At 39.1% G+C, this 15,024-nt stretch overlaps 1 protein-coding gene and 1 pseudogene across 1 annotated transcript in view; both read left to right on the top strand.

The window, feature by feature from the left end:
• SYN2 (synapsin II) overlaps window positions 1-15,024 on the top strand; it is a 190,715-nt gene that overhangs the window by 48,069 nt on the left and 127,622 nt on the right. The gene's annotated exons all lie outside the window — the stretch shown is intronic.
• On the top strand, window positions 11,252-14,169 carry LOC129058524 (actin, cytoplasmic type 8-like; annotated as a pseudogene).

The raw sequence follows: 15,024 nt of genomic DNA, 5'->3' as shown, positions 1-15,024 counted from the left end.
AATCTACTTTTTTTAACAAATGCACATACCTAGAATTTGATCCCTGTCCTTTTCAAATGTCCATATTTATTTCTTCACTTTAAGTTTCTTACCTACAATGTCTATAAGGACACTGTAGATAAGTAGGCCATGTGGAGGTTGATTTGGTAGACCATTTGCATGTTTTTAAAACAATAGATTTCTGATGTAAGTTGATTATCTTAACAGTTTAGCATAAATGTGTTTTCTTTCCCACAAATTAATGATCCCTTTAATGACAGTAGATGATTTCTGAATGATTCCCAGCTGTATTGTTAAAGACATTAAATTAAGATATGCTATTATGCTGTGTGTATATATAGGACTACTAAAGGAATCAGAACTTAGAATTTTTTTTTTAGAATGAGTTATTCCAGTCATTAACCTTTGTGTGTTTGTATGATATAAGACAACAGTAATTTACATCTTTTCCTGACAAATGATTGTTCTATCTCTGAAGCAAACTGTTCCTTCCAGTGCTGGACAATTTGCCTCAATTATTTCCACTTACTCTAGTATCAGCTCTTCTGATAATAATTAAGTACTAGCATGTCTAAGTGGACCCAGTGAATAAATCAAGATAAAAGCACTGGGGAAGTGGAATATGAAAGCAGTGCTGGAACAGGGGAAGAGGGATGGGCAGAGAAAAACCTAGAAAGGGAGCATGGGTACTAGAGATGTATTTGATATTTTGCTTTTCCTGACCTAGTCAAAAGATTCTGTTAGAGTGTCATATCAGTGCTGAGAATGGCTTCTAAAAGCAGCAGTTACCTTTATCATTTCCTCTCCCCTCATCTCCTGAGAGTCCCTTCTCATTACAGTTTAATGCTGTTTCCAGCTACTTTCTCTTATAAACCCAACTTCTAGCGATAGCACTTGAGTCCCACATTCCCACCAATTTGGATGAGAGAGTTTTAGTATTTGACCAAGAGCTGGATTCCACCACTGAAGTGTATCTAAATCTACCTGTCTGGTTATATGCATCCAAGTCATGTGTTGCCAAAGTAGTTCTGTTATAGAACTGAACTGGGGTCTACTTGCCTGGCACAGTAAGACCAGATATCCATACCAAGGTTTTGCAGTGGTAGAAAGGAAAACATTTATTTGCAAGGCACCAAGCAAGGAGGACCAGGCAGCTAATGCTTAAATCCTGACCTTTCCTATGGTGTATAGGTAAGGGTTTTTATAGGCAGGAGTAAATTTCAGGAAAGCAGAAGTAAAAGGAAAATCATAAATCAATACATAGAGGTTACACATTGGTTTTGGCCTAAAAGGGTGGGACATCTTAAAGCAGGCAGGGGGTGGGTGGTGGGCCCACAGGTCATAGGTGGATTCAAACATTTTCTGATTTGCAGTTGTTTAAGGAAGAGAAGCTTTGTTTTAAAAGCTGGAATCAGTAGAAAAGAATGTTAACTCTGGCGCGTGGGTGTTACTCCCTCCAGGCCCCTCAGGAAGAAATTTAAAACAAAGAACGGTGGTCAGAATTCATTCTTCATTGCCCTTTATCTGAGAGGTCTGTGTGCCAGTGGATCTGCTTGGTGGAGGGCTGGGTTTCTGAAAAACAACTCAGGGACATATGTTAAGATGTTGTCTTTAGCTTCTACAGGGGAATCAAACATCTCCTGACAGTAACTTCCTTGGCTATTGTTTTAAGTTACTTTTACCTTCTTGCTGTAAAGTTGCTTATTTACTTCTCAGGGCTAGCTAGGCGCCTGGAATTTTTCTTGAAGGAACTCAAGATTTTCCTTTATTTCCATGCTTGGCGGGGGGCCCACAGGCTCCTATAAAGGAGGTCCCTGCTCTGTCTCAGTTCCTCAAGACACCAATTCATTAAACTGTAAGGATGAAAATGCAAGCAGCAGGTATCAGTTCTGACATTTATAGAGCTTGGAAATCATCATACCTAGCCTTGCTCAAGAAACAGCTGAACAAAATGAAAATCGGAACTTTTATTGTATCTATCAGAGAAATGAGATTGCAGAGCAAAGTGCTGCCCTAAAATATGGAAAGACAAGCAAATCTAGGAAGTCTCAGTTGAGATCTGCATACTTGGAGCAGAAGCTGCTGGAGTCTTAAACTGGTAGGAACACTTCAATGGTAATTTTGACAAATTGCTGAAGGTTGTTTATGGGCTAGCTGGAGATTGAGAAACTCCTGGGTCTGTAGTCTTAACAGTGGCATCACATTTTTATAGATTTTACTTTTAGGAACCCCACAGGTTTGTACAGTGAAGAGCCAAGAAAGATCTCGTATTGGTTCTGGCAGGAAGAAAGAGAGAGTAACCATTGTGAAATATACCCAGAGCCTTCTCTGTAACAAAGACCTACTCTCCATAGGAAAAGACTACCAGAGTCTTATCCCACCTGGGAGAAGGGCATTTCTCTGACTCCAGCCCCCTCTAGTTTTACTATCTCACCTAAGGGGGAAGGGGAAAGAAACTGAGAAATACTCGTGAAGGTCACAGGCCCACTGAATGACTGAGATTTAATCGTAAGATAGCAGAATGCTTCCTTTCCCCCAACGTCTTACCACCACACCAACAGGGCTACAGTGTAACTACTGGGTTACAGCCAAATGAGTTATAACACACAGACTTTATCTGAGGGGGAGGTCTCAGGGAAGCCCAAAGACAACAGAGGACATACAAACAGGGACACTGGAGGAATTTGAAGCCTCTGGCACTTACTACTGCAGCATGTATTAAACACAGCCAAACTCCTAGCTAGATTAACGTAAGACCTCACACTAAAGGCCTATTTAGACCAGTTCCTATTCCCAATACATCATGTCTGGCTTACAAAAAAAATTACAAGTCATGCTAAAAGGAATAAATAACACAGCCTGAAGTGTCTTCAAAGCAAGCATCAGAACCAGCCTCAGATATGACACATATCTTGGAATTAACAAGCAGGAAATTTAAAGTAACTATGATTAATATGGTAAACGCTCTGATAGAAAAAGTAGATAACATGAAAGAACAGATGGATAATGTAAGCAGAGAGATGGAAACTATAGGAATGAATGAAAAGCAAATGCTATAAGTAAAAACTGCAACAGAAATGAAGAATGCCTTTGATGGGCTATTCTGGACACAGCCAAGGAAAGAAGCTTGAAAATACATATGTCAGTGAAACTTCTCAGAAAGGCAAAGAGAAAAATAGAGTTTAAAACAGCAACAGAACATTTAAGAATGTGAGATATTTTCAATAGGTATAAGATGTGCAATATATGAGAAGGCAAAGAAAGAACAGAACAGAAGAAATATATGGTAAGATATTTGAAGGCTAGGAATTGATGCTTAAAAAGCCTCTGACAAAATGCAACATTGATTCATGATAAACACTCTCAGCAAACTAGGCATAAAGGTGAATTTCCTCAACTTATTAAAGAACATCTTACAAAAAAGCCTACATTATACTTAATGGTAAGAAACCATACTTTCTCCCTAAGATTGAGAATGAGGTAAAGATGTCTTCTGTCACCACTATTAGTCAACATCATATTGAATAACTTAGTGAAATAAGACAAGAAAAGGAAATTAAAGCTATATATATTGTGAAGGAAGAAATAAAACTGTCTTTGTTCACAGGTGACATGATTGTCTATGTAGAAAATTGCTAGGAAATGATAAACCTCCTGGAACATAAACAAGTAGAGCAGGGTTCCAGGACACAAGGTGAGTATATATAATTAGTTATTTTCCTGTATACCACAATGAAAAATTTAAAAAACACTACCATTTACAACAGCACCACAAAAAAAGAAAAAAGTACTTAGGCATAAATCTAACAAAATATATTCAAGACGTATAAGCAGAACACTGCAAAACTCTGATGAAAGAAATTGAAGATCTAAATAAACAGATTCTATATTTATAGATTGGAAGACTCAATATTGTTAAGATGTCAAGTCTTCCCAACTTGATCTATAGATGCAGTGGAATCCCAATCAAAATCCCAGAAATCTCTATTTTTGTAGAGATTAACAAGTTGATTCTGTAGTTTATATGGAAAGCCTAGAAACCCAGAATAGCCGACGTAATACTGAAGACGAATAAAGTTGAAGGATTCACAGAACTTGATTTCAAGACTTTTTATTACATTATAGTTATCCATGCAGTATGATGCATGCAGTATGATGATGATGATATGAAAGAATAGATCTATTTCAATCAATGGAATAGAGAGCCCAGAAATAGACTCACACAGAGAATAATCAAATGATCTTTGACAAAGGAGCAAAGAATTAAATGGAGAAAGGACAGTCTTTTCAACAAATTTACATTCATATGCAGGGTAGTGAACCTAGACACAAATCTTATACCTTTGACAAAAATTAAAATGGGCCATAAACCAAAATCTGAAATTTAAAACTAGAAATCTTCTGGAAGAAAACACAGGAGGAACTCTAGGTGACCTTCGGTTTGGCTGTGAGTTTTTAGATACGGCACCAAAGACATAATCTGTGAAAGAAAAAAACTGATAAGTTGGACTTTATTAAAGTTGAAAATTTCTGCTCTCTAGAAGACACTGTTAAGAGAATTGAAAGACAAGCCACAGACTGGGAGAAAATATTTGCAAAATATGTACCTAATAAAGGAATTGTATCCAAATATACCAATAACTCTAAGGCTCAATAAGAAGCGTAGACAGTTTGGCAGTTTCTTACAAAACTAAACATAGTCTTACCATACGATCCAGCATTCATGCTCCTAGGTATTTACCCAAATGATTTGAAAACCATATGCCAAGACAAAAACCTGCATGCAAATGTTTATAACAACTTTATTCATAATCAGCAAAAACTGGAAGCAACCAAGATGTCCTTCAGTAGGTGAATGGGTAAACTATGGAACATCCAGACAGTAGAATATTATTCAGTGATAAAAATAAATGAGCTATCAAGCTACAAAAAGACATGGATGAATCTTAAATGCATATTGCTAAGGTAAATAAGCCAATTTTAAAAGGCTACAGGCTACATGAGTCCAATTATATGACATTTTGGAAAAGGCAAAACTATAGTGACAGCAAAAAGATTGGTGTTTGCCGGGGGGGGAAGGGTGGGAGGGGAGGACTTAAATACAGTGAAACACAGGAGATTTGTGGGGTGGTGAAACTATTCTATATGATACTGAAATGGGGGAATACATGACACTATGCAAAATCTATGGAATTCAGCAGCACAAAAGGTGAACCATAATGTCTGCAAAATTTTTAAAAATCACTTAGGGGATTGGGTGATCCCAGGATAGAATGCAGAATGTGATAAAATTACAAATGTATAAAATAACTCACTGAAATGAATGAGGGAAAAAGGTGCTGATTTAATTGACTATGGAAATGAGTAGAGTCTGTAAGATTAAAGGCAAAAGAATCTAAACATAAGAACTGTAGTTGATAATGTATCCCATGAGTGTGTGGATTAACAATTCTGATAATGCTATACATGTATACTGAAATTGAACAATTAAGTAAATGGATGGAAGATGGAGTGAACCAGGTTTCTCACTGTTGGAGTGGAAGTTCACAGATAAACATGGGAAAAGGCTAGAATAATCCATCTAATAATGGAGTAAAGTTGGAGACATCATTATGAACTCATGTTTAGTTTAATATAGGCACATAAGTTTCATATAGAAATATTTATGGATATTTTTAAAAACACATGGAAGGGAGCTGTGTCAAAAGAGCCTGAAGGCCAATTGAAAGGGTTACCAATGGCTAAAGCTGGAATAGTTTGAGCAAGAAAATATAGTATTGGGTTATAATCCAAAATAATAAATATCCATAGGTCCATACTGATGCAAATAAATGATTAAAGGGAGAGGAGGAAAAAAAAATCTACCATGCAGGATAATTTCCAATTTATGTAGATATTCTGCATCAAGAAGGTGGACTATAACTTCCCACCCCTTAAGTGTGAGCTGTGCATAGTGACATCCTTTCAAAGAGTATAGTAGGGAAAGTAGGAAAAAAGATTACAGTGGAGAAACCTGACAAACACTCCCTCAGTCAGGTGATCAAAGTTGTCATCAACAGTGATAAGTCATGTTGATAGTGTATACCCTTGACATGTGACTAAAATGGTACTTTATCTCTGTGGTCTTTTTTCCTCAAACCCATAACTCTAACCTTGAGAAAAACATTAGATAAAGACCAATTGAGGGGCAGTCTACAAAACACTTGGCCAATACTTATTAAAACTGTCAAAATTATCAAAAGCATGGGAAGTCTGAGAAACTGTCAAGAGGAGAACTTAAGGAGACATGATGATTAATGTGGTATCCTGTATGGGATCCTGGACCAGAAAATGTCATTAGGTTAGAAACTAAGGAAATCTACACTTAAACACAACCAACCAAAGAAAATATAAATAAATTGAACTTCATCAAAATTTAAAACTTGTGCTTCAAATGATACTATAAATACAATGAATTCACAGAATGGGGGGGAAGTAAATAATGTAGCTAAGAGAGTTCTAGTATCCAGAATATATAGAGTTCTTATAATTCAACAATAAAGAGACAACCCATATTTTAAAGGGGCAAAGGATTTGAATAGACATTTCTCCAAAGAACATATACAAAAGGTCAATAGTACATGAAAAGATGCTCAACCTCATTAGTCCTAACGGAAATGTGACCCAAAGCCACAATGAGATATAACTTTACACCCCATAGGACAACTGTAATAAAAAAGACAGAGAATAACAAGTGTTGGTGAGGATGTGGAGAAATTGGAACCCTTATACATTGATGGTGGAAATGTGAAATGGTGCACTTGGAAAAACAGTTTGTCAGTTCCTCAGAAGTTAAACATAGAGTTACCATATGAGCCAGCAATTTCACTCATAGGTATACCTGAGAGAAATTAAAACACGTGTTCGCCCAACAACTTGTACACAGATGTTCATAGCATTATTCGTATAGCCAAAAAGTGAAAACCCAAATGTCCGTCAACTGATAAATGGGTAAACAAAATGTGGTATAGCTCTACAATGGAATGTCGTTCAGCAATAAAATGGAATTAAGTACTGATACATGCTACAACATGGATGCACCTTGGAAACGTTACGCTGAGTGAAAGATGCCAGTAACAATCATCAAATAAATGCAAATAAAAATTACAATAAGATACCATCTCACACCATTCAGAATGGCTATTAAGAAAATTCAAAAAACAACAGATGCTGGTGAGGCTGCAGAGTAAAGGGAACACCTACACACCTAGACACTGCTGGTGGGAATGTAAATTAGTCACTGTGGAAAACAGTTTGGAGAGTTCTCAAAGAACTTAAAACAGAACTACTATTCAACCCAGCAATCCCATTACTGGGTGTATACGCAAAAGAAAATAAATTGTTCTGCCAAAAAAACACATGCACTTATATGTTCATCGTAGCACTATTCACAATAGTAAAGACATGGAATCAACGTAGGTGCTCAACAGTGGATTGGATAAAGAAAAGGTGGTACATATATACTATGAAATACTATACAGCCATAAAAAGGAATGCAATTATGTCCTTTTCAGCAAAATGGATGCAGCTGGAGGCCATTATCCTAAATGAATTAATAACAGGAACAGAAAACCAAATACTGCATGTTCTCACTTGTAAGTGGGAGCTAAACATTGGGTACTCATAGACATAAAGAGGGCAACAGTAGACACTGGGGACTACTTGAGGTGGGAAGGAGGGTGGGGGCAAGGATTGGAAAAACTAACTGTTGAGTACTATGCTCACTACCTGGGTGATGGAATCAATCATAAACTAAGCCTCAGCATCATGCAGTATACCCGTGTAACAAACCTGTACATGTACCCCCTGAATCTAAAATAAAAGTTGAAATTATTTAAAAAGCCAGTAACAAGAGACCGCATGTTGTATGATTCCGTTTATATGAAGAGTCCAGAATAGGCAACTCTGTAGAGACAGAAAGCAGATTAGTGGTTACCTAGCGCTACAAGTTGGGGATGAGGTATTAGGAGGTGACTGGTAATGGGTACATAGTTTCTGTTTTGGGTAACAAAAATACTCTAGAATTAGATAGTGGTAAATATACTAAACCCTACTGAATTGCACACTTTAAAAGGATGAATTGTATGGTATGTGAATGATATCTGGGTAAAGATTTAAAAAACTAAGGAAATCTGGATAAAGTATGCACTTTAGTTAATAATAATGAATCAATATTGGCTCGTTAATTATAACAAATATACCATACTGATGTAAAATGATAGTATGGAAAGCTAGGTTTGGGGATTGTGGGAACTCTGGGCTACCTTAATAGTTTTTTTGTAAATCTAAAACCATTCTGAAGAATAAAATTAAAAAAATGAAAGCAGCTGTTTCAACATCAGAAGTGAAAACACACAAAATCCTACTTATGAAAACAGAAGGATATTTGGAGCCAGCTGTTTTAGAAAAAAGACTCAGGGTTAGGGGGAGTCTTATTAAATTGTAAGGCATGAATTGAATATATTCACCAAAACTCTTGGCGGCATTGGTAGAAAATCTGGCTGACTCTTATGCAAACTGAATATTTGCATGGCTACTAAGTTTTTCAGCCCAAATAATTCACCTTCCTTACCCTTACATTTATGTACTTATATCAGAATATTTATCATGTAGGATATGAAAATAAATATGCTGGAGTCCCAGCATCACAGAAGGTGGCATGGTACTCACATTCAGAACATAGAGCAGTTCTGTTCAAGAACCTCTTTACAAGTGTATTAGTCCGTTCTGACACTGCTATAAAGAACTACCCAAGACCGGGTGATTTATAAAGGAAAGAAGTTTAATTGTCGCACAATTTCACATGGCTGGGGGGCCTCAGGAAGCCTACGATGATGGCAGAAGGGTATCACTTCTCGGCCTTTTGACTAAGATCAAGTGTAGAATCATGGCAGAAGTGAAAGCAAACTGTCCTTCTTCACATGGTGGCAGGAGAGAGAGTGAGTTCCGAGCAAAGGGGGAAAAGCCCCTTATAAAAACTATCAGATCTCATGAGAACTCACTCTCACAAGAACAGCATGGCGGGTAACTGCCCCCATGATGCAACTACCTTTCACTGGGTCCCTCCCATGACATGTGGGAATTATGGGAACTACAAGATGAGATTTGTGTGGGGATACAGCCAAACCATATCAACAAGATTTGTTAAATTATATTTCACATCTCCCTAGGGGAGAAAAGAAAATGCAGATTTTAGCATGGGAAAAGAAACAGAATGAGTCATGTCAAGGTTTTAATCCAAGTCATTCAGTGATTTAAAAAAAAAAAAAGAAAAAAGGGATGTTTTTTCCCTTATTGTTTCAACTCTATATGAGAGGTAAACCTTTCCTTTCCTTGTAAAATTCTTTTCAGCCTTCAAGGCCAAGTCTTCTATGAAACTTCACTTTCTCCCTGGTCCCTACTATATTCCTTTGTTGAACTCTTTTAATTAATATGCATGGCATCACAACATCAATTCGTAAATAAGAGACTGTTAGAATGTTTATTAATTGGCCGGGTGTGGTGGCTCACGCCATGTACAGTTTCTCCTTCTCTATTAAATCATTTTCATCTGCATATTACAAGATCCAGACTCACTTATCTTAACCAGAAAAAAAAAAGGAAAGAAAGAAAGGGAAAGCTTCCTTGACAGTTTCTGAACTTTCCTTGTTCATTTCCTAGAAATATTTCTCAAATTCTATTTCTCTGTCTTCAGGTCTGCACTTCTCAAGCATTCTATAAATTTTTAAAATTAAAATTTGAACTCAGGCCAGGCACGGTGGGCCCATGCCTGTAATGGCAGCACTTTGGAAGGCTGAGGTGATAGGACAACTTGAGCCTAGGAGTTTGATACTAGCATGGGCAATGTGGCAAAATCCTGTCTCTACAAAAAGAAAAATTAGGCAGGTGTGGTGGCGCATGCCTATAGTCCCAGCTACTTGGGAGGCTGAGGTGGGAGGATCACCTGAACCTTGGGAGGTCAGGGATGCAGTGAGCTGTGATTATGCCACTGCACTCCAGCCTGGGTGACAGAGTGAGACCTTGTCTCGAATGAATGAATGAATAAATTAAAATTTGAACTCAAATGTAATAAGTGTATTTGATATATATCTACCACTTGATATCACTCTCTTTTTATAGAAACATTTAAAGCTCAACCTTTTATGTCTGAAAAAAGCTCAACCTTTCATGTCTGAAAATATCTTTATACTATCCTTGTACTTAACTGATAGTTTGCTGGCTTTAGAATTTTAGGTTGGAAGTCATTTTTCCTTAGAATGTTGAAGGCATTGCTCAATTATCTTCTGGCTTCCAGTATTGCTCCTGGGAAGTTTGCAGCCACTTTGATTCCTAATCTTTTGGATGTTGATCTGTTCCCACCCTCTTCCCTGAAAGCATTTGGAATTTTCTCTTTGGCTTGCTTTTCTGAAATTTATGATGGTGAATCTTGGTGAGAATCTATTTGCGTTTGTTTTGCTTGACTCTCTGGAGCCCTTTCAGTCTGGGTAACAAGCCTTTCAATTCTGAGGTATTTTCTTGAATTCCTTCATTGTTGATTTCCAATCCATATTTTTCTGTGCTCTCTTTTTAGAACTATTATTTGGATGTTGACCTTCTGAATCGATCAGCAGATTTAAATTTTTTTCTCTTCTGTTTTTCATTTCTGAGTTTTTTTTCTGTATTTTTAGGAAGATTTTCTTGACTTTTCTTCCAACCTTCCTAATGAGTTTTCTTCCTGTGATATTATTTTCTCTCTTTAAAAATCTTTCCTGCTTAAAGTGTGCAATCCAATGGTTTTTAGTACATCCACAGGGTTGTGCAACTACCACATATCACTATCAATTTTAGAACATTTTCATTAACCGGAAATAAAGCTCTGTACCCATTGGTAGTCACACCCCTGTTTCTCCACACCTTCTCAGCCTTAGGTCACCACTTATCTGCTTTCTGCCTCTACAGAGTTGCCTGTTCTGAACACTTCATATAAATGGAGTCGTATAATATATAGTCTTCTGTCACTGGCTTTTTTCACTTAGCATAATGTTTTCAAGGTCCATCCATGTTGTAGCATGTGTCAGTACTTCATTCCATTTTATTGCTGACTGACATTCCATCATGTCTATACTACATTTTGTTTATTCATCAGTTGATGGACATTTGGGTTGTTTCCACTTTTTGGCCATATGAATAACGCTGCCATGAACATTTGTGTACAAATTGCGTGACCTTTTTTTTTTTTTTTTTGAGACAGAGTCTCGCCCTGTCTTCCAGGCTGGAGTGCAGTGGCGCAATCTCAGCTCACTGCAACCTCCGCCTCCCGGGTTCAAGCTATTCTCCTGCCTCAGCTTCCTGAGCAGCTGGGATTACAGGCACACGCCACCACGTGTGGCTAATTTTTGTATTTTTAGTAGAGACGGGGTTTCACCATGTTGGTCAGGCTGGTCTCAAATTCCTGACTTCGCGATCTGCCCGCCTCAGCCTCCCAAAGTGTTGGGATTACAGGTGTGAGCCACTGCGCCCGGCCGTGGACACATGTGTTTTAAACTCCTTTGGGTATACCTAAGGAGTGAAATTGCTGGCTGCTATGATAATTCTCTAATGTTTTGAGGAACTGCCAAACTGTATTTCCAAGTGTACACATTTTACATTTCCACCAGCAGTTTGTGAGGGTTCCAGTTTCTCCACATCACATCCTCATCAACATTTGTTATTGTCCATCTTTTTAATTATATTTATCCTACTGGGTGTGATTTGGTACCTCGGTTTTGTTTATTTGTTTTGTTTTGGGTTTGTTTTTTTGAGACAGAGTCTCTTTCTGTCTCCCAGGATGGAGTATAGTGGCATGGTCATAGTTCAGTACAGTCTCAATCTCCCAGGCTCAGTCAATCCTCCCACCTCAGCCTCCTGAGTAGCTGGGACCACAGGCACACACCACCACACTTGGCTAATTTTTAGTAGAGATGAGGTCTTGCAGTGTTGCCCAGGTTGGTCTCGAATTCCTCAAGCTCAAGCGATCCTCCCGCCTTGGCCTCCCAAAGTGCTGAGATGATAGGCATAAGCCACTATGCCTGTCTGGTACTCCAGTTTTGATATGCGTTTTCCTGATGGTTAATGACGTTGAGTATCACACAGTTGCTGCCGCCAGCCCGTGCACCGTGTCCTCCCACCGCTCTGCCACCCTGCTCCTCCGCCTGTCACAATGGAAGAAGAGATTGCCATGCTGGTCATTGACAGTGTCTCCGGCATGTGCAAAGCTGGATTTGCTGGGGACGACGCCCCCAGAGCCGTGTTCCCCTCCATCCTCGGGCGCCCCTGGCACCAGGGCATGATAGTGGGCATGGGCCAGAAGGACTCCTACGTGGGTGATGAGGCCCAGAGCAAGCATGGCATCCTGACCCTGAAGATTGGGACTCTGACCCCATTGAGCACAGCATCGTCATCAACTGGGATGACATGAAGAAGATTTGGCACCACACCTACGATGAGCTGCGTGTGGCCCCGGAGGAGCACCTGGTGCTGCTGACAGAGGCCCTTGTGAACCCCAAGGCCAACAGAGAGAAGATGACCCAGATCATGTTTGAGACCTTCAATACCCTGTCCATGTACGTGGCCATCCAGGCCATGCTGTCCCTCTACACCTCTGGATGCACCACTGGCATTGTTATGGACCCTGGAGATGGGGTCACTCATATAGCGCCCATCTATGAGGCCTAAGCCCTCCCCCATGCCATCCTGTGTCTGGACCTGGCTGGTGGGGACCTGACTGACTACCTCATGAAGATCCTCACCAAGCGCAGCTACAGCTTCAACACCGTGGCTGAGTGGAGATCATGGGCGACATCAAGGAGAAGCCATGCTATGTTGCCCTGGACTTTGAACAGGAGATGGCCACCGCCGCATCCTCCTCCTCCTCCTCCCTGGAGAAGAGCTAGGACCTGCCCGACAGCCTGGTCATCACCGTTAGCAACGAGTGGTCCTGGTGTCTGGAGGCGCTGTTATAGCCTTCCTTCCTAGGCATGGAATCTTGTGGCATCCATTAGACCACCTTCAACTCCATCATGAAGTGTGATGTGGACATCTGCAAAGACCTGCATGCCAACAAGGTGCTGTCTAGCGGCACCACCATGTACCCGGGCATCACCAACAGGATGCAGAAGGCAATCACTGCCCTGGCACCCAGCACCATGAAGATCAAGATCATTGTGCCCCCAGAGCACAAGTACTCTGTGTGGATCCGCAGCTCCATCCTGGCCTCACTGTCCACCTTCCAGCAGATGTGGATTAGCAAGCAGGAGTACAAGTTGGCCCCTCCATCGTCCACCGCAAATGCTTCTAAATGTACCGTAAGCAGATGTGTAGCATTTGCTGCATGGGTTACTTCAGAAGTATAAATTGCCCCTGGCAAATGCATACACTTCATGCTAGCCTCATGAAACTGGAATAAGCCTTCAAAAAGAAATTGTCCTTGAAGCTTGTATCTGATATCAGCACTTGATTGTAGAACTTGTTGCTGATTTTGACCTTGTATTCAAGTTAACTTTTCCCCCTTGGTATTTGTAGAATGCCTATACATATCTTTGATTTCACCCCTTAGTACATGTGGCTTGGTCACTTTGTGGCTGATGTAAGAACGTGCTTGTGGAAGACAAGTCTGTGGCTTGGTGAGTCTGTGTGGCCAGCAGTATCCAATCTGTGCAGGGTATTAATGTGTCAGGACTTAGTGTTCTGGAATTTCTCTAGAGGCTGGTAAGGGCTCCTGAACCAGTAGTTTCTGTCCTGCTGGTCTGTCAGGGTTGGAAAAGTCCAAGCCATAGGACCCAGTTTCCTTTCTTAGCTGATGTTTTCCTGCCAGAACACCGAGGGCTGTTAACTTGCCTTGAGTTGGAAGCGGTTTGTATTTACACCTGTAAATGTATTAATCCTTTTAATTTATGTAAGGTTTTTTTGTATGCAATTCTCAGTTCTTCAAAGAGATGACAACAAATTTTGGTTTTCTACTGTTACGTGAGAACATTAGGCCCCAGCAGCACATCATTGTGTAAGGAAAAACAAAAATGCTGCCGTTAAAAAAATATATTTTTTTATATGATTTTGGCTATTTGTATATGTTCTTTGCAGAAATATCTATTTAAATCTTTTGACTATTTTAGAATTGGGTTGTCTTTTTATTATTGAAATATAAGAATACTTTATATATTCTGGATACCAAACCCTTATCAGATATATGATTAGCAAATATTTTCTCCTGTTCTATGAGTTGAATTTTTACTCTATTCATACTATCTTTTGAAACACAAGAAATTTTGTTAAAGTCCAAATGTGTTTATTTTTTCCTTTGTTGGTTGTGGTTTTGAGGTCATATCTGTTATCTAGTCCGAAGTCACAAAAATTTATGGCTTTATTTTCTTTTAAGAATTTTATAGATTTAGCCCTTACATTTAAGACCTTCATCCATTCTGAGTTAATTTCTGTATGTAGTATGAAATAGTGGTCTAAATTCATTATTTTGGATATGGGTATATGGTTGGCCCAGCACCATTTGATGAAAATATTCTTTTTTCTCCATTGACTTGTCTTGGTACCCTCACCAAAAGTAAATTGACCATAAATGTGAAGGTCTGTTTCTGGGTTTCTCCTATTTATGTTTTTAGCTTCCAAGAGCTCTTTGTTTTTCTCCAATTGCTTCCATATTCATCCTGTTTTTCTATCATGGGCCCATTATCTTTATGAAGATATTAATAATGGCTTTTAAAGCTTTCATTTCTCTGCATAGTCTCTGTTTCTCCAGGTTACCTTTTTCTCTGCTCACGGTCTTGATCTCTATTTTATTCCATAGTGTCTATTAAAATATGTATTGTTCTCAATTGTCTGCTCAAGTTTAAAGACAGAGCACTAAAGGCTAATTGAAAGCTCTGTGCATTTAAGTAGAGCCTACCAGCTGTGGGCCTCACTGTCAGATGATCTAGTAGACTCTATCAATGTGGCAATATCTAAATTGTTTTTCTT

Source organism: Pongo abelii, chromosome 2 (genome assembly GCF_028885655.2).
Source record: "Pongo abelii isolate AG06213 chromosome 2, NHGRI_mPonAbe1-v2.0_pri, whole genome shotgun sequence".
In the NCBI taxonomy this organism is placed as follows: Eukaryota; Metazoa; Chordata; class Mammalia; order Primates; family Hominidae; genus Pongo; species Pongo abelii.
The sequence above is the reverse complement of the archived record's forward strand: the minus strand, read 5'-3'. Positions and strand labels throughout refer to the sequence as shown.